General features: G+C 40.8%; 1 protein-coding gene across 1 annotated transcript in view; it reads right to left on the minus strand.

Annotated features, from left to right (window-relative positions):
- LOC124794811 (zinc finger protein 271-like) overlaps positions 1–18,939 on the minus strand; it is a 100,044-nt gene that overhangs the window by 65,970 nt on the left and 15,135 nt on the right. The window lies entirely within an intron of this gene.

The raw sequence follows: 18,939 nt of genomic DNA on the forward strand, positions 1-18,939 counted from the left end.
CTGTAAAAGAAAAAAATTCTTAACAGTAAGACTTCTGACCTCAATTTGCATATGATGCTACACCAATTTCTGTAGCCAGTTCAAATGACAACTGTTTCCTTTCTGAAAATAAAATGTACACCATATATTCAAAAGGACTGAGAAAAGCGCTGCAAGAAAGGAAACCAATATGGGCTCTCTAATCAGAGCCAACCTTGTGAACTACTGTTGTTTGTTACTTGACTTAACAGAACCTGAGCACAGTAATGACTAAATGTGGAATACTAAAAAAGAGAAAGCACAGTGAAAAGTAACGGGATTCATGCCAATTACGAGTGCCTGCTGAGACATGGTCTAGTAAAATACATTTCAACTGTTGTTCTTCTCAACTGTTGTTCTCACTGGTAGGAAAGCTGATAATCTTGATTATACACACAATGTACACACGTAGAATTCAGGTTTGTTACAGCCAGATTCATTTGATAATGACATAACTTTCAACAATATCAGGAAAAGGATAGACTGCTACATAATGGAAAGATGACCCATTGAGTTGCAAAAAAAGACTGTTACACATCATAGCTTTCAGCAAAAGCCATCTTCGCAAAGAAAGAACCCCCCCCCCCCCCCCCCCACACACACACACACACACACATATGACCAAGTCATCTTTATGCTGGGTAACAATCTATCCTTTTCCTAATACTTTTCCCATTGTTTGACATAACTTTCAGTTTTACTGCCAATGTTTCAGAGAGTGCATATTTATTAATGCACATTATTATTTTTATTGCTGTTGTGGACTGCAGCTCTCTACGCTACTCTATCCTGTGCAAGCCTCTTAATTTCCGAATAACTACTGCAAAAGACGTCCATTTGAACCTGTTTACTGTACTTGTCTCTCAGCCTCCCTTTGCACTTTTTTAACTCCACACTTCCCTCAAATACTAAACTGATGATTCCTTGATGTCTCAGAATGTGTCCTATCAACTGACACCTTCGTTTAGTCAAGTTATGCTACATATTTCTTTTTTCCCCAGTTCTGTTCAGAATCTAATCATTAGTTAAACAACTTACCCATCCAAACCTCAGCATTCTTTGAAAGCGCCACATTTCAAAAGTGTCTATTCTTTTCTTGTCTGAACTGCGTATCATCCATGTTTCACTTCTGTACAAGGCTACAATTCAGACAAACGCCTTTCAAAAAAGCTTCCTAACATTTAAAATTATATTCCTTCTCATCTTCAGAAATGCATGGAGCGAGCTTGTTGCAGTGGTTCAACTTACGTCCGCTGTGGGCAGTAGGTGCAGCAACTGAGAAGTTACTACACTCCTCCTTCCCTGTGGGTGGAAGGACCAAGTGTCTCCATCCAAAATACTGTGAGGCAGAGATGTCGAAGGTGTCCGCAGAGCATTGGGGGGCAACAGACAAAGTCACAAGAAGGGCTTCCTTGCCATCTGTGGACCCTGGGTTGAACAGTGGACAGGACCAGTGACAGAGAGAGGAGCACAAGCCATCTAGGGATTGGAGTCCACAACGATGGCTGTCAATACAGGCAGGAACAACAATGGACTGGAGAGGAGAGGCTCTTGTGACAGAGACCTGGCTTCCATCCCTCCTGGCAGCGGTGCCAGCTCAGCACAGTGCGAAGTGCAGCACTGATCACAGGAAGCAAACCCACTATCGGTGATGACGAAATCCCAATTGCTAGGCCTGCCTGACCCCGAAAGTGATCAGAGCCAGCAAAGAATGAAATGTCAAGCCCAAGGCCCGAAGACGGGCCCGGGGCCCATTCAGCGGTGCAACTGCTTCTGGCGGCATCCCACAAGTCTGCCTTTGGTGTGAACCATGAAGAAGCAGCGACTGCACCAGCTGTGAACAATGGCTGGAACCCAGTGAGGGCACCATCCAAAGCGTCCGGCCCAGACTGGCAAGCCAGGTACGAAAGCCTACAAAACTGGTACCGCTGGAGAATGTCCGCCCAGCAGCGAGAGGTTGTGCAGCATCTGTGGCTTACAAAAGTCTTCAACATACTTGCACATCTGTACCTTAAACGTTCAGACAAGGTGTTCTGCCTTCAAACAATTGATGGCACAGAAGTGAGCAATAAAAATAATATGTAGTGTTCACCCATGTATGTCATGTGGGCACCTCTTCAAGGAGATAGGCATTTTTATTGTGCCGTCAAAATACTTATGTTCACTAATGAAATTTGTAATAAATAATCCATCACAATTTCAGAAGAACAGTGATGTACATACTTACAACACTTGAGGGGAAAAAAATCACCTTTATTACGCATTGTTAAAGCTGTCAGTGGCTCAGAGAGGAGTTCAATATGCAGCAATAAAAATTTTTGATTATTTGCCTAATATCATAAAATGTCTGACAGGTAGTGAAGCAAGTTTTAAATCTAATTTAAAGTCATTTCACCTCGACAACCCCTATTCCACGGACAAATTTCTAACTAGTAGCCAGTAAAATAAAAAATAAATAAATAAATAAAAATAAAAAAAACACTTGTTTTTAAGTGTAGTTGCAAGAGTAGCAATAAAACGATAATGTGTTCAATAATGTTAACACCAATCAGGTATACATATTATGTATACTCACTTGTTCCACATCATTTTGATAAAAAATCATTCAAATGATTTATGGAACATGTAACCAACTAACCAGTGTCTGCAACCAACATACAAGACAAGCGTACTATGGAGAATATTTTCAACAGGACCTTGATAGTTATGTCTGCCGTCGCAAACAGATAACGAACAACATAAGGAAAATGAGTGAAAGCAGCAATGGCCAATAACCCAATAGTGTCTAGAAAAGGACCAGCGAAATCAATGTGGACTCTTTCCTAAGGATGTTTAGGGGATGGCCATGACGAAAAAACAGTGTGCGGCACACAGAGACAGAGACAATACAGTAACTGATGATGGAGACGCCTCGCCTATGTATCCAATAGAAAACGAAGCACACCCTTCGGGTCAAATGAGTGACCAGGGCCCATGGGGAACCAGGACACACCATTTGCACTTGCACATTGTGACATGGGATGAAAATGGATCTCATAATTGTACCAGGACAAGAACAGACCCCACCGCTGAAGAAGATAGTGGCTTTGTCTGGCAAGGATGCTGATGGGCTAAACCTGGAAAGCAAGGGCTTATGGTCAATAATTAAATAAAAATTTGCACACCATACAAGAATATGCAAATTTTTTAAAGACAAAGACAATAACAAGAGCTTCTTTTTCCACCTGAGAATAACACTGCTGAGTTGAGCTGAGTGTTTTCAGTGTTCAGAGCCACCTGAATAGTGATGGGCTATTGAATACATAACACTCTGCCTCATTCAGAGAGACCATGACAGGACATCAGATTACGTGAGACATAGTTTTACGCTTTAGAAACAAGAGCCTCTGGGAAGATTATCATCTCACAAATACAATGTTGTACATAATGAATTGCACATCACATCGAGAACAGATAAAGCATTGTACTAGGATGAAAAATTCTAGCTTCTCAACTAATCTCACCACTGCCTAAGTGCATTTTCATTCTTTGTACAACATGTACAACATGCTACAGGGCAAGAAATAATTAAGAACGATGTACCAGACAATCACGTTCACCTACATCAAGAAAAGCCAGGTAGAAATTGTTCCTTATGACTACACAAATAGGAACGTATTCCATTTACCACACAAGCTGTTAGATATACAATAATGTTGAAATAAAGTATGAAATTGTTTTCAATACTTCTCATGACCCAAACTCTTGAGAATAAAATGACAATAGCTTACAGTGGCAACAAAAAATTCTTGCAACTGACACTACATTTTTTTGTGTATTGCATCAATGCAAAAGAAAAGAATGTATACTTCACTACTACACATATAAATAACTACCTGTGCTGTAGTATGGCTTGTTGTGTTGATTATCTCGTGATACCTGTGTGCAGGTCGACAATAATGTATATGATGTTATTATATCTTTGCCACTTCCGACTGACATACTAATTTGTTTCGGTATCATTGTCTGTAGAATCTAGTCTGTATTTAAAGTGCTTTCTGCTTTAGTCCAGTAATAAAACTTATTTGCCCTAAACTGTAATAACTTAATTACAGTCTGACCATCAGGTTAAGGGCCCAGCAAAACATGTTTATTAACTGAGATAAAATTTTATTTTCCTTGGGTCAGTCACGTCTCTGAAGTTAACCACAAATTTGATGGAGCTAATTTTCAATTATAGAAATATAAAATGGAAATTATATTTCGTGCTGAGAAACTGCTGGACGTTGATGAACGTACAGTAAGCCAGCTGAAGGGACAATTATACAGAATTTGTGGGATGAGCTTAATGTAAAAGCAATGCTTTGTATCTCACCTAGTACAGAGTTTGACCAGCTGCAAACTGTTATCCTTCACAAATGACTGCATGTCCAAGGAAAGGTGACCCCTTTTAATACAAGAAACAAACAAACAGTGTCTGGATTACAGCTTTTTTTTTTTTTACTGATTACCGGTTTCAGTCTACGTTGCAGATTGTCTTCAGGTCCAGTGCTGCAAACTGTTAGTTTTACATAACTGCTGACAAACTGCACTTTGCAGCACTGGACCTGAAAATAACGTGCAACACATACTGAAACTGGCAGTAAACAAATAAAAAGTTGTTATCCTGACACAGTTTGTTTGTTTATTTATGCAAACTGTTATGTCGTGTACCACAGGAAATGATACGTAAAACTGTCTTACAATAATCAATGAACAGTGATCTGCAATAAGTAAAGTTACCGTACATTGAAACTGCAGTTCTCCAATTATAAAAACCTGCACTGTTATACCATGGCACATCAATATGAGTAAAGTCGAATCATTAGCACAGTCTCTTGCAGACTTGTTAACCACTGGGAGATACAGACAAGATTGCCAAAGTTTTTGGTTGACTTCAAGCAAAATAGGATTCGTTTGTTACTGCTTAGGACTCATGTGACAATCGATAATTTAACAGCAAGGTTACTGAAAGAGGAGCAACATTTGTTGCAGACTGAAGAAATGGTCACAGCATTCACTGTTGTTAAGGTTAATCACAGAAAGGATAAAAGTCAGTGATTCCAAAGCTGTTATTGTACAAGAGAGGTAATTACAAGGCTGAGTGGGAAAAAAAAGGAGTGTTTAAACTGTCAAGGAAGGTCAAAAACCTGATCATCAAGATCTCAGTACAGAATTTAGAACTGACAACCTTCACCCATGATGTGTGTGATGTCAGAGACCACATGTCCATACAGGTCACAGGCCCACTTATAGAGGCCACCTGGGTCAGCCTCCTCGCGCGCTTTGTTGAGCTGCCAAAGAAACAGCGTTATTTGAGCAATTGCAAAGGACTGCTCGGCCTATTCTGTAACCTGTATTACTGTTGTCCAGTGAATTTGTTTAGTGTTACACACAATCAGTACTTCATTGTATCTTTCATGTTGCTCTGTAAAGTACTATGTTCCATAAATCATGTTCGTTCCTGCTACAGCAAACTTGGCGACGAGTGACGGTTATGTTTTCTCTGCACGTTAATGCCACTGCTACGACACCCGACGAACACCTCAATAGAAGAAATACTCCAACGTATCACTGCCCAGCAGAAAGCTTGCACGGAACAACAGCAGGATCTCACCACCAATCTCAATCAGGTGGCAGCTGTGTATTTGTGGCTGGTTACTCTACTGACATTGCAACCATCGCCCCTTCCAGCTTATGATGAATTGTCTGAAGATTGGGACTCTTAAAAGACACAGTTACACCAACATTTCCAGTCTTCTTGCATGGGCGATGCAAACCTGTGTAGGGCTTTCTTTCTTTGCTGGCTTTTGAGGCACATTTATCAGTAGCGGTGTCAATTAATGTCTTTGCAAGAACCGACCAGCTTATCATTTGATGAAACGTCCAAGCTATTCTCAACTTATTACTGTGACAGAATGCACGTCATTGCGATGCACATAGAATTTTACCGTTATCAGAAATGCCCAAACCAATCTACAAAGCCTGGGCTGCAGAATTATGGGGGTTGAACAATTGTTGTAAATTTGTCACATACCCATCACAAACCCTATGCTGATCACATGGCGTGTGATGTTATTATTTGTCTGGCTCTGCATACGGAAGCCTGTGAAGAACACTTCAGTGTGAGAATCCGACACTTACAGATGTGCTCAATATAGCAGAGTCCTTTGAAGTGTCATGGGCCGCAGGCACTCAGATTGCTGTGTGGGGGCAGGTATCAGAAGTTGCTCAGTCAACCCTGTCATGCACACTGCATGTGTTCAGGATGACAGGGAAGCTGCTGCAGAAGTACAGCCTTTGACTCAGCGTCGCACAGGGCAGCATTGGTTACGGCTAAGGCAGCAACAGGCCGTGTTACAACAATAGCCACATGCTTCCCTCCCATCTTGCCCATACTGCTTCATCCGACACTACATCTACATATATACTCCACTAGCCACCAAGCAGTGTGTGGCGGAGAGCACTATTCGCGCCAAAGCCATATCCCCCGCCCCCTCTCTGTTCTACTCGCAGATCAGGCGAGAGGGAAACAAGAATGTATGAATGCCTCAGTACGAGCTCTAATTTCCCTATCTTTGAATGGTGATCATTGTGCGATATGAAAGTTGCTGGTAATAATATATGCTCTACATCCTCGGCAAAGATCGGATTTTGGAATTTAGTGAGCAGCCCCTTCCATTTAGCGCGTCGTTTATCTGCAAGTGTGTCGCACTTCAAACTTTCTAAGAGATTTGTAATGCTCTCGTGATGGCAAAATGTGCCGGTCACACATCATGCCACTCTTCTTTGGACCTTCTCAATCTCTTGAATCATACCCAACTGGTAAGGGTCCCATAGAGACAAACAATACTCCAAGACCGAACAAACTAATGTATTGTCAGCAATTTTCTTCAATGAAGGACTGCATCACTTCAGGATTCTACAAATAAACTGCAATCTAGAGTTCGCCTTACCTGTTACTTATGTAATCTGATCGTTCCATTGAGATCATTTCAAATAGTCACAAGTTGATACTTGATGGATGTTACCACTTCCAAAGACTGGGCATTTATTTTGTACTCGTACATTACTGGGGATTTTCACTTTGTTATACGCAGTAGGTTATACTTCATAATATTGAGAGATAACTGCCAGTCATTACACCACGCATTTATTTTCTGCAAATCCTCATTGATTTGTTCACAACTTTCATGCGATACTACTTTCCTGTAGATTACAGCATCATCGGCAAACAGTCTAATGCTGCTATCAATACCATCAACCAGATCACTTATGCAAATTGTAAAAAGCAGTGGACCTATTACACTGCCCTGGGGCACACCTGATGTTACACTTGTTTCTGTTGAAGTCTCCCCATTCAGGACGACATACTGCTCTCAGTCTGTTAGAGAACTTTCTACCAAACTGCATATGTCGTAAGATAGACCATAAGCTTGCACTTTTTGGAGCAAGCGACAGTGCAGAACTGAGTCGAACGCCTTTCGAAACTCGAAGAATATGGCATCAACATGGGAGAGGCTCTTGTACACCATGCACACTAGTGTGCTACACACCCTCAGCATTGGGCTGTTTGCGACAGGTGTCAAAAGAAAGATCACATTGTATCAGTTCGCAACTCCTCTTCAAACGTGGCAGACAAAGTAGTACCGATGGACATAAAATGCCTCTCTACAATGACTGTCTCCCCGAACAAACTGTTTATTTACTTGCATGTGTTTAATAAACTACTATTCCAAGACTGATTTGTCGGAAGCATACTTCCAGCTCTTCTTGGATGAGGTCACTCGACGCCTTCTCATTGTCAATACAGCTTTCGGAGTATACCAATAACAATGCTTGCTAGTGCACACACAATATTTCAGGTATTCTTTTGGAACAGCTGACAGCCTCTGTACCCAGCTGCATCAATTGCCTCGATGGTATTATTGTTTTGTGTTCTTCCATTGGAGGCGACCTTAGAAATCTCAGATTGCCGTTTCCTGTTTCGCAGTCTGCAGGTCTCAAGTGCCACCTTGTCAGATCTCAATTTTTTCAGCTGTCAACTGAGTACCTAGGTTTCGAGGTTTCTTGCACAGGGGTCAAGCCGTTGTGTCACCATGTTGGTGCAACTGTGGCTTTGCTGCAGCCACCCTTCATTAAGGAACTGCATGCGTTTCTAGGTAAAGTTGTGTGCTAAAATAAATTTTTACCTGAGGCATCCACAGTTGCTCAGTCCCTGCATGTGATTTTGCATAAAAATGTGCCTTTTTTCTGGTCTCCAGCTTGTGACCGAGTGTTCATCTCGATTAAATGTAAGCTTCAATCTGTCCCATGTCCGGCCACTTTTTAGCCGGGTCAGCGTCTCATGTTAACTACATATGCCTCTCAGCACTACCTTGGTGCAGTGTTGGGGCACAAATACACGGACAGGTCTGAACGACCCACTGCTTACACTTCTGAGACTTTAACTCCTTCTCAGCAGTGATATTCTCATATTGAAAGGGAGGCTTTAGCACTTGTGTTTGCCCTCAACAAGTTTCATGTCTTCTTGTATGGTTCTAAGTTCCATTTAACCACAGGTCACAAGCCATTAGTCGCTCTTTTCAATCATTCGTTTTCCACACTGGACAAGTTAGCACATTGTTTGCTATGGTTGGCTCTCTTCCTCTCCTGTTGTCATTATCAGATCCATTATTAGCCAACGGCACAACATGGCAATGCCAACACCTCACCTCGCCTTCCAATTGGGCCGGATCCGGCATCCAATCAGGATGAGTTGCTTTGTTTTTATTTAGATACTGAGAACCAGAACATGGTCGACGGTTTTCCAATTACTAGTGCCGTGATAGCATGCCGTTGTCATGGATCCTGTACTTAAGTCTGGCCCTCCCTTTTGTGCAGCACAGTTGGCTGGAAAAACCCAGGCCGTGCCTCAGATCACTTGTGTAATTACTTCTCCCTCCAGCACTGTCTTTCTGTGTTTGACAGGGCTCTTTTGTTAGCTACAGAGGATGCTGCTCCCCGGGTTGTGATTCTCACTTCTTTACACCGTAATATACAGAAGCTTCTGCATGTCAGTCATTGGGGACGTCTCGCACCGAAGCTTTGGCCTGCCAGCCATGTTTCCATACATTGACTTCTCATTTTTACATTTACACGGAATGCCATGCAGTGGCTGTCAAGTACCCTTTCTGCAAGAACACAGGAAGATTGAGTGAAACCCACCTTGTTCCTTCCGTCTTTCTCACATGAAGACCACTGGTAGCTTTCTCATTCACAGTAATCTGTGTGTCCACAATTTCTACATCAGGGTTGAACAACCATATTGTGTTGTGGTTTGACCAAGTATATCAGAAAGGATGTTCTACGAACATTCCATTATGTTTTTAGTAATTTGAGTGGATGTAGACATTTCAAAAACTAATTATACCAGGAAAAACTGTTAATATCAATAATATGAGGGTAATCCCAAAAGTAAGGTCTTCTATTTTTTTATAAGTACATAGACCTGTTTATTTCTACAATGGCTTACATCAGTTTACAGCTTGAACATTTAGCTATTTTTCGACATAATCACCATTTCTGTTGATGCATTTTTGGTAGATGCTGTGGCAGTTTTTGTATGCCCATGTCATACCAGCTAGCCGCCATGCTCTTCAGAAAGTTATGAACTGTCATGATTGTTGCTTGGTCTCAGGTGTAAAGTGATATGCCCAGCTTTCTTCACCCATGAAAATTGAGTCCAGAAGGTTTTCCTGTTCGGCTGCAAGGCGGTGAAGAAATGCACAGCAAGCATCAACTCGTTGCTGCATGTGGTCCTCAGTCTGCATGCGTGGCACCCATCTTGCGCACACCTTCCGGTAGTTCAATGTTCCCGTTAAAATTCTGTGAGCGGTGCTTCGGGTAACCTCAGGAACCAACGTGCAGAGATCATCCAGGGCATCTGCTGATCTTCACGCATGCTTTGCTCAACCTTCAACACTGTCTCCTCAGAAACTGATGGTCTCCCGCTCCTTTGTTAGTCATGAATTTCGGTCCGACCAGCTGCAAACTCTCTACACCACTTATGAACATTTTTGACATCCATGCACGATGCACCATACACTTCCGTCAATTGGCGATGGATTTCAATTGGTGCAGTGCCCTTTGCATTCAAAAACCGAATACCTGCACGCAATTCTCACTTGGCGGTAACATCCAACGGGAGCTCCATTCTCAATGGCTGCCAAGCCACGACAGCGCCTCAGCGCAGCGTGCACATGTTTACACACAGCACGTGAAGCACTCTTCATAACAGTGTGACCAACTGCCACACAGAGTTCTGTACTTATAAAAAAATAGGAGACCTTACTTTTGGGATTACCCTCATACTATTACCAATTTATAATGTACACATATGAGGTGTCTGTTAATGTAAAGTACTCATCAGTACATCTTGTTGGTTGCTACAAGAGATCAGAAAATGCCATACATCCAGGATCTGTACAGCAGTACACACTATCAGAGATGACAGGATAATGTGAGTCACTGGCTGTGGTGTGTCACAGTCTCGGAAATGGGGAGTATTGATGAAGTGACAGTTCAATGTCCCAGAAAGAACACATTCTGCAGTTATCAACACAAAATCAAATACGGATGAACAGCATAGTGAATGCTTTGCAGTAGACAAGATAGATACAAAGCCAAGACACACCACAGTGGTACAAGGATATCTACATTTACATACATACTCTGTAAACCACAGTAAAGTGCACAGCAGAAGGTGCTTGCCAGCATTTCTTTCTAGTCCATTTGCACATGGAGTGCTGGACTGCTTAAATGCCTCTGTGTACTCTGTAATTCATTTAATCTCACCTTCACAGTAATACAAAGGAGGCTGAAATATACTTTGAGTTTCTTCAGTTAATACTTGTTCTTGAAACTGTCTAAGTAAGACAATGAGCAGTAATTCAAACACCACCAGTTCATGTCTTTCAGCATTTCCATCATGCTGCCCCATGAGTCAAACAAACCTGTAACCATTCATGCTCCCCTTCTTTTAATACGTTCAGTATCTACTCTTAGTACTATGTGGTATGGGGCCAACACAGCTGTGCAGTATTTTAAGATGGGACATGCAAGTGATATGTATGCGGTCTCGACTGTAGCCTAACATTATTCTCCCAGTATCCTGCCAACGGAAAAATGTCTGCCACCTGCTTTTTATACTACTGAGCATAAGTGATCACTCCATTTCAGTATACTCCTACTAGCTCTTCAGATGACAAAAAGATTGATAGAAGGCATGACATAAAGGAAATTATTTATTACATTAAGGGAGAAAAAAATTTATATTTAATGGGGGACTGAAATTCAATAGTAGGAGAACACTGGTTGGGGTAAAAGCAATACAAGGGGTAGTTGCCTGGTACGATTTTGCACTTCATGCAGAAGAAACTTTAAAACAATACTATGGAGAACAGAAAGAAACAAAGATGAAGATTAGGTGGACAATATAATATAAGGGTATCCATAAGCTTTTAATTATTGCCTCAAAAGGTGTGTGTGTGTGTGTGTGTGTGTGTGTGTGTGCAGTAAACGTTCCACATCAAAAATCAACTCATTGTCATTCTGGAATGCCTGTCACACAGTACTTTTTTCATATGAAGAAAGAAGTAGTAGTCATTAGGTTTCACTGCTGGGCAATACAGGGAGTGAGGCAAAATTTGACAGCCCAAAGAAGCAGCACAAGTGTCTATGTCCTTTAGTTGAGCAGGGATGTTGTCGCGGAGTAAAAATAGCCCCACAGACAGCTTCCCATGATGCTTTCCCTTGACAGCCTGCCATAAAATTGTCAGGAGATTTTGGTAGCATGCTCCTGTGGTGGTTAGCACCAAACTATGGCAGTTCAAAAAACCTTTCAGCATTACATTGCCCAATGATGGTTGGGTATTTGCCTTTTTCAGCAGTGGTGAATCCACATATTTTCATGTCACACTTTGCTCCTTTGTTTTGGGGTTGTACTGACTCACCCAGCACTTGGTGTTTAAAACAAGTGGTCTGGATTAGCCTGACATTTCTTCTGCTGCCTTGGTTCAGTGGGCTTTTAAAATGGACATGATCCGACATGAAAGCCACAGGGTGGTGATCTTTGTCATGTCCAAAACGTCATTCCAGATGTTGAAGACAGATCTGTAACTGATTTTCGAATTTTCCACTATTGCCTCAATTGTGATATGCTGTTCTTAGAGCACCAGGGCCTCCACTTCTCTTGTGATTCCTGGTTCTGCACAGAGAGATGTCACCAACTTCATTTGTGGGAATTTCGATTTGTCAAAGCATCTGCACCACCTAACCATTATGTCATATGATGGTGCATTGTTGCCTCACATTTTCACCAACTCAGCATGGACTGTTGCAGCAGCTATCTCCTTAAATTGCAGAAAATTACGTATTGTGTACTGTTGTTGTTGTTGTTGTTGTTGTTGTTGTTGTTGTGGTCTTCAGTCCTGAGACTGGTTTGATGCAGCTCTCCATGCTACTCTATCCTGTGCAAGCTTTTTCATCTCCCAGTACCTACTGCAACCTACATCCTTCTGAATCTGCTTAGTGTATTCATCTCTTGGTCTCCCTCTACGATTTTTACCCTCCACGCTGCACTCCAATACTAAATTGGTGATCCCTTGATGCCTCAGAACATGTCCTACCAACCGATCCCTTCTTCTGGTCAAGTTGTGCCACAAACTTCTCTTCTCCCCAATCCTATTCAATACTTCCTCATTAGTTATGTGATCTACCCATCTAATCTTCAGCATTCTTCTGTAGCACCACATTTCGAAAGCTTCTATTCTCTTCTTGTCCAAACTATTTATCGTCCATGTTTCACTTCCATACATGGCTACACTCCATAGAAATACTTTCAGAAATGACTTCCTGACACTTAAATCAATACTGGATGTTAACAAATTTCTCTTCTTCAGAAACGCTTTCCTTGCCATTGCCAGCCTACATTTTATATCCTCTCTACTTCGACCATCATCAGTTATTTTGCTCCCCAAATAGCAAAACTCCTTTACTACTTTAAGTGCCTCATTTCCTAATCTAATTCCCTCAGCATCACCCGACTTAATTCGACTACATTCCATTATCCTCGTTTTGCTTTTGTTGATGTTCATCTTATATCCTCCTTTCAAGACACTGTCCATTCCATTCAACTGCTCTTCCAAGTCCTTTGCTGTCTCTGACAGAATTACAATGTCATCGGCGAACCTCAAAGTTTTTATTTCTTCTCCATGAATTTTAATACCTACTCCGAATTTTTCTTTTGTTTCCTTTACTGCTTGCTCAATATATAGATTGAACAACATCGGGGAGAGGCTACAACCCTGTCTTACTCTCTTCCCAACCACTGCTTCCCTTTCATGTCCCTCGACTCTTATAACCTGCCATCTGGTTTCTGTACAAATTGTAAATAGCCTTTCGCTCCCTGTATTTTACCCCTGCCACCATTAGAATTTGAAAGAGAGTATTCCAGTCAACATTGTCAAAAGCTTTCTCTAAGTCTACAAATGCTAGAAACGTAGGTTTGCCTTTCCTTAATCTTTCTTCTAAGATAAGTCGTAAGGTCAGTATTGCCTCACGTGTTCCAGTGTTTCTACGGAATCCAAACTGATCTTCCCCGAGGTTGGCTTCTACTAGTTTTTCCATTCGTTTGTAAAGAATTCGTGTTAGTATTTTGCAGCTGTGACTTATTAAACTGATAGTTCGGTAATTTTCACATCTGTCAACACCTGCTTTCTTTGGGATTGGAATTATTATATTCTTCTTGAAGTCTGAGGGTATTTCACCTGTCTCATACATCTTGCTCACCAGATGGTAGAGTTTTGTCAGGACTGGCTCTCCCACGGCCGTCAGTAGTTCCAATGGAATATTGTCTACTCCGGGGGCTTTGTTTCGACTCAGGTCTTTCATTGCTCTGTCAGACTCTTCACGCAGTATCATATCTCCCATTTCATCTTCATCTACATCCTCTTCCATTTCCATAATATTGTCCTCAAGTACATCGCCCTTGTATAGACCCTCTATATACTCCTTCCACCTTTCTGCTTTCCCTTCTTTGCTTAGAACTGGGTTTCCATCTGAGCTCTTGATATTCATACAAGTCGTTCTCTTATCTCCAAAGGTCTCTTTAATTTTCCTGTAGGCAGTATCTATCTTACCTCTAGTGAGATAGGCCTCTACATCCTTACATTTGTCCTCTAGCCATCCCTGCTTAGCCATTTTGCACTTCCTGTCGATCTCATTTTTGAGACGTTTGTATTCCTTTTTGCCTGTTTCACTTACTGCATTTTTATATTTTCTCCTTTCATCAATTAAATTCAATATTTCTTCTGTTACCCAAGGGTTTCTACTAGCCCTCGTCTTTTTACCTACTTGGTCCTCTGCTGCCTTCACTACTTCATCCCTCAAAGCTACCCATTCTTCTTCTACTGTATTTATTTCCCCCATTCCTGTCAATTGCTCCCTTATGCTCTCCCTGAATCTCTGTACAACCTCTGGTTCTTTTAGTTTATCCAGGTCCCATCTCCTTAAATTCCCACCTTCTTGCAGTTTCTTCAGTTTTAATCTACAGGTCATAACCAATAGATTGTGGTCAGAGTCCACATCTGCCCCTGGAAATGTCTTACAATTTAAAACCTGGTTCCTAAATCTCTGTCTTACCATTATATAATCTATCTGATACCTTTTAGTATCTCCAGGGTTCTTCCATGTATACAACCTTCTTTCATGATTCTTAAACCAAGTGTTAGTTATGATTATGTTGTGCTCTGTGCAAAATTCTACCAGGCGGCTTCCTCTTTCATTTCTGTCTCCCAATCCGTATTCACCTACTATGTTTCCTTCTCTCCCTTTTCCTACACTCGAATTCCAGTCACCCATGACTATTAAATTTTCGTCTCCCTTCACAATCTGAATAATTTCTTTTATTTCATCATACATTTCTTCAATTTCTTCGTCATCTGCAGAGCTAGTTGGCATATAAACTTGTACTACTGTAGTAGGTGTGGGCTTCGTATCTATCTTGGCCACAATAATGCGTTCACTATGCTGTTTGTAGTAGCTTACCCGCATTCCTATTTTCCTATTCATTATTAAACCTACTCCTGCATTACCCCTATTTGATTTTGTGTTTATAACCCTGTAGTCACCTGACCAGGTGACCACGGCACTATGAGTGAATTTATCAACTGTCATTTTCTTATTTGTAGTTAGTACCTTGTAGTTATGTATTGGAGATTGCATATTTGAAATTTAAAAAAGTTGTTTAGGCATTACAAAATAGGAGTCACAAATTGAGAAAGATCTAATATTTGCAAAATATTGTTCGTTTTGGGTTTAACACAAGAGTGAAGGAAGCGGAGGCATCTCAAAACCTTTGTGCTGTGTATGGGACAAGTGCTTTTGTGTTAAACTTATCAGAAAAGGATTTTCTTCTTTGAAGGAAGAGTGCTCCGGGTGGAATGATTTTCCAATATTCAGGAAGTCTCGATAAGTGACACTGTGCTGAACTGTGATCATTTAACAGTCATGCAACATTTGTATTCAACTGGCAAGGTTCAGAAGTTGGGTGTAGGAGTACTACATACACTAATTCAAAGCAATGAAAATCAAAGGCGTAACTATTAATACATTTTTGCTTGAACATCATCAGTTCCCTCATCGAGCTTTCCTATACAGTACTGTTACTGATGATTAGTTATGATGCCTTTACTTTAACTTCTTAAGATGAAATTAATGGTTGAGCACTAACAAAAGGCATATACTCAAGCATAGGTCAATGTGAACATAATGTTTCGCATTTGGTGGCACAAAAAGGAAATTTTACTCTTCGAATTCCTACCCACAGGTGTGTCCTTCGCAGCTGGTATTTGTTGGCAACAACTGAGTTACTTCCGGTAGCAGTGTAAGGAAAACAACCAACAAAACTGCATCACATGCTGATTTCAAAAACAAAACTATCTAGAGGGTTGTTTGGGAAGTCATCCCTTACTCACTTGTTATTTTGATCTTATGCCGTCAAATGTTTATCACTCCCGCTCCTTATCAAACACTAGTCAAGAAAATATGTTTCCAGATAAAAATGCACTTCAAAACCTGGTTTGATGACATCTTTAACTCAGAACTGGGTTTCTAACTATCAGACACTGTCAGATTGTTTTAGATAATGTGAGAGAATATATTGTTAATGTTTAATTTCTCTCTGATGTTTCCTGCTGTGATCAATAACTTAATAGAAAATGCTATTAAAATATCAACTATACCAATACAAACAAAATACAACTTGCCATGATACCCTTACGACAGAAGTATATCTTAATAAAATAAAATTATGAAAAGGATAATTGCTAGTCACCACATAGCAGCGATGCTGAGTCGCAGATAGACACAACAAAGAGACTGTCAAACAGGCCTTCTGATGACAGCCTGTTTGGCCGAAAGCTTTGTTCAACGGTCTCTGCCTATTTGCGTCTCAGCATCTCCACTAAATGGAGAGTAGCAACGATCCTTTTCATATTACTCACTTTGGATTCAAAACAGTCTGTATTTACTTACCATCCTGTACCATGCTCAAGTAATATGGAAATTGGGCATTTCATAAATAAAACTGTGTATTAACAAAAAACAGAAATTAGTCAGCAAAAGTGGAAAGTGGTGCTATTAATTGTGCAGTATCATAAGTTTATCATCCTTACGCTATGAGATACTGGAAGTAGTGAGAAGTCTTTTGATGGAGAAGTTTCCTTACGATTACCTTACTGATTTTCTATGTGGTTGTTTGTAGCTCTGTAACAGAATGGCTAAAAACCTAGCCTTCATCGAGACTGAAACTGCATGCAAAAGCAGCTTTCACTTTAAAAACCGTGATCTCGTAACAATGACAAAGCTTAATTGAGACTATGGAAAAGAATGCACAAGGTGGAAATGTAGGTACAATGTTCGCACTAAAACTATATATTCTCACTGGATGACTAATATTATCTCTATATTGCTTATGTCAAGGCTAACTAAATACAAAGTTAGCCTCTACAAAAATTCCTTTTGTTTGTTGTCTGGCTCTGAGTATAATCTTGTACAGATGATCACGTTATTACGGGGATAACAAAGAATTGCCATATTTGTAGATTAGATGCAACTTCCTCCACGAACGACTTTCCTGTGCTCAAATCCCTAAATTTATAAGTTAATGTCACGCTTCAAGTGAAAGTCACAAAAATTATTCAATCAAAATTACATGAGAAATCAAGTGAATTTAGCAGGACAATACAATGCCATCCAGGGAGTAACTCGTTGATCACAGAGTTGCCATACTTTTCTGTGTTGTTGTCAAGATTCAGTTATAGCCTACTACCTGCAGCAAGAATACTAGCTGATGTGTTTCTTGAGCAGACTCAAAAATGAGTACAGCACGTGTTTCAAAGATGCAGCTACCAAGGGTCAGAATACCAAAAGTATGTGTCACTGTATATTATTCCCATTTCTGCAAATAAGGTTAGGAACTACAGTGCAATTAATAACAATATTCAGATACACCGACTGCAAAATAAGTAAAATAAATCGACAACTGCAACTATTACTTTTGTTTTTCTGTCTTAAGTGTAATGAGAACTTAAAATGTCATCTATCACATGGGGTTCACATTTCTGGAGCATTCCAGTGGTTATAGTGTAAACATTAGCCTTAGGCCACATACTATTTGGCCATTACAGACTTTGAAAACATTTTTCTTAAGAATGCTGTTATTGGCACTATCCCCAAGCAGTGAAACACAAATGAAAAGACGACAAAACACTGATTACAAAATGTGAACATCCCCAGAGAGACTTCATAAGCCAGAAATAACATGTTGCAAATCAAAGAAAGTCTACAGTGCGTGGAAACCACGCGCCATGACTGAGAAACTAGGCTAGAAGGTAGTGGAGAAAATTAAACCAGCTAGCAAGAAATGAAAGCAGTTGTCACCAGAAAGTGGAACAAGGAACACAGAATGCTGACAGTAATGTCTAGAATAAGTCATCCTTAAGAGAACTATCATTCAGTCTGCAAATACTGGACAGACCTACTCGTAATGATTAGAATATTACCACTTCTAATGCTTTGTCAATAAATGCAAAAAAACATATATGTTGAAGAGTTATTTATGGATTCTTCCATTACTTCTTGTTCAATCAATTCCGTATTTAAGGTTGAATAACAAGTAGAGTGTTTTTGTTCTACTGATTTTTGTTTACTTCGAATTAGTTTTCAGCTTATTAGGCCATTTTCAGGAAAGAACTGACTAGCATCTAGAAGGGACACTGGTTCTTAGGTAACCAAACATTATAGGATGGAACGTAAAAATATTACAAAAAGGAAGGTTGCTTCTCACCATACAGCGGAGACGCTGAGTCACAGATAGGCACAACAAAAAGACTGTCACAATATAAGCTTTTGGTCATCAATGCATTTGTCAAAAACAGACGACACACACATACACAGCACTGACTGGATACACAACACCAGTGCTGCATTTCATCAGATGGTCTGGGGTGGGGTTTTATTGGGTGGGTTGGGGTGGGGTGGTTAGAGGGAAAGAGATGCAGGAGGCACGGAGAGGGGTTGTGGGGGAGGGGGGGGGGGGGGGTTGGTAGTTAGCAGCAGGGACTGAGGCAGCTGGTTTACAAACTGGAGATGTGGGGAGGGATGGGTGGCAGGTGAGCAAGCTAGGCACATCATGCACGGTTGTTGGAACTGGTGGGGAGTGGCACATGCCAAAGGTGATGTGGAGACGTGAAATGGCAGAAGGTGACAGGGCGGAGGGAGGGGAAAATGTTGGGTGGAGATGTGGGAACAGTGGGTTAATAGAGCTGGTCATTATGCTCCCACAGAAAGAATTTCTGCTCT

Source organism: Schistocerca piceifrons, chromosome 4, assembly GCF_021461385.2.
Source record: "Schistocerca piceifrons isolate TAMUIC-IGC-003096 chromosome 4, iqSchPice1.1, whole genome shotgun sequence".
Classification (NCBI taxonomy): Eukaryota; Metazoa; Arthropoda; class Insecta; order Orthoptera; family Acrididae; genus Schistocerca; species Schistocerca piceifrons.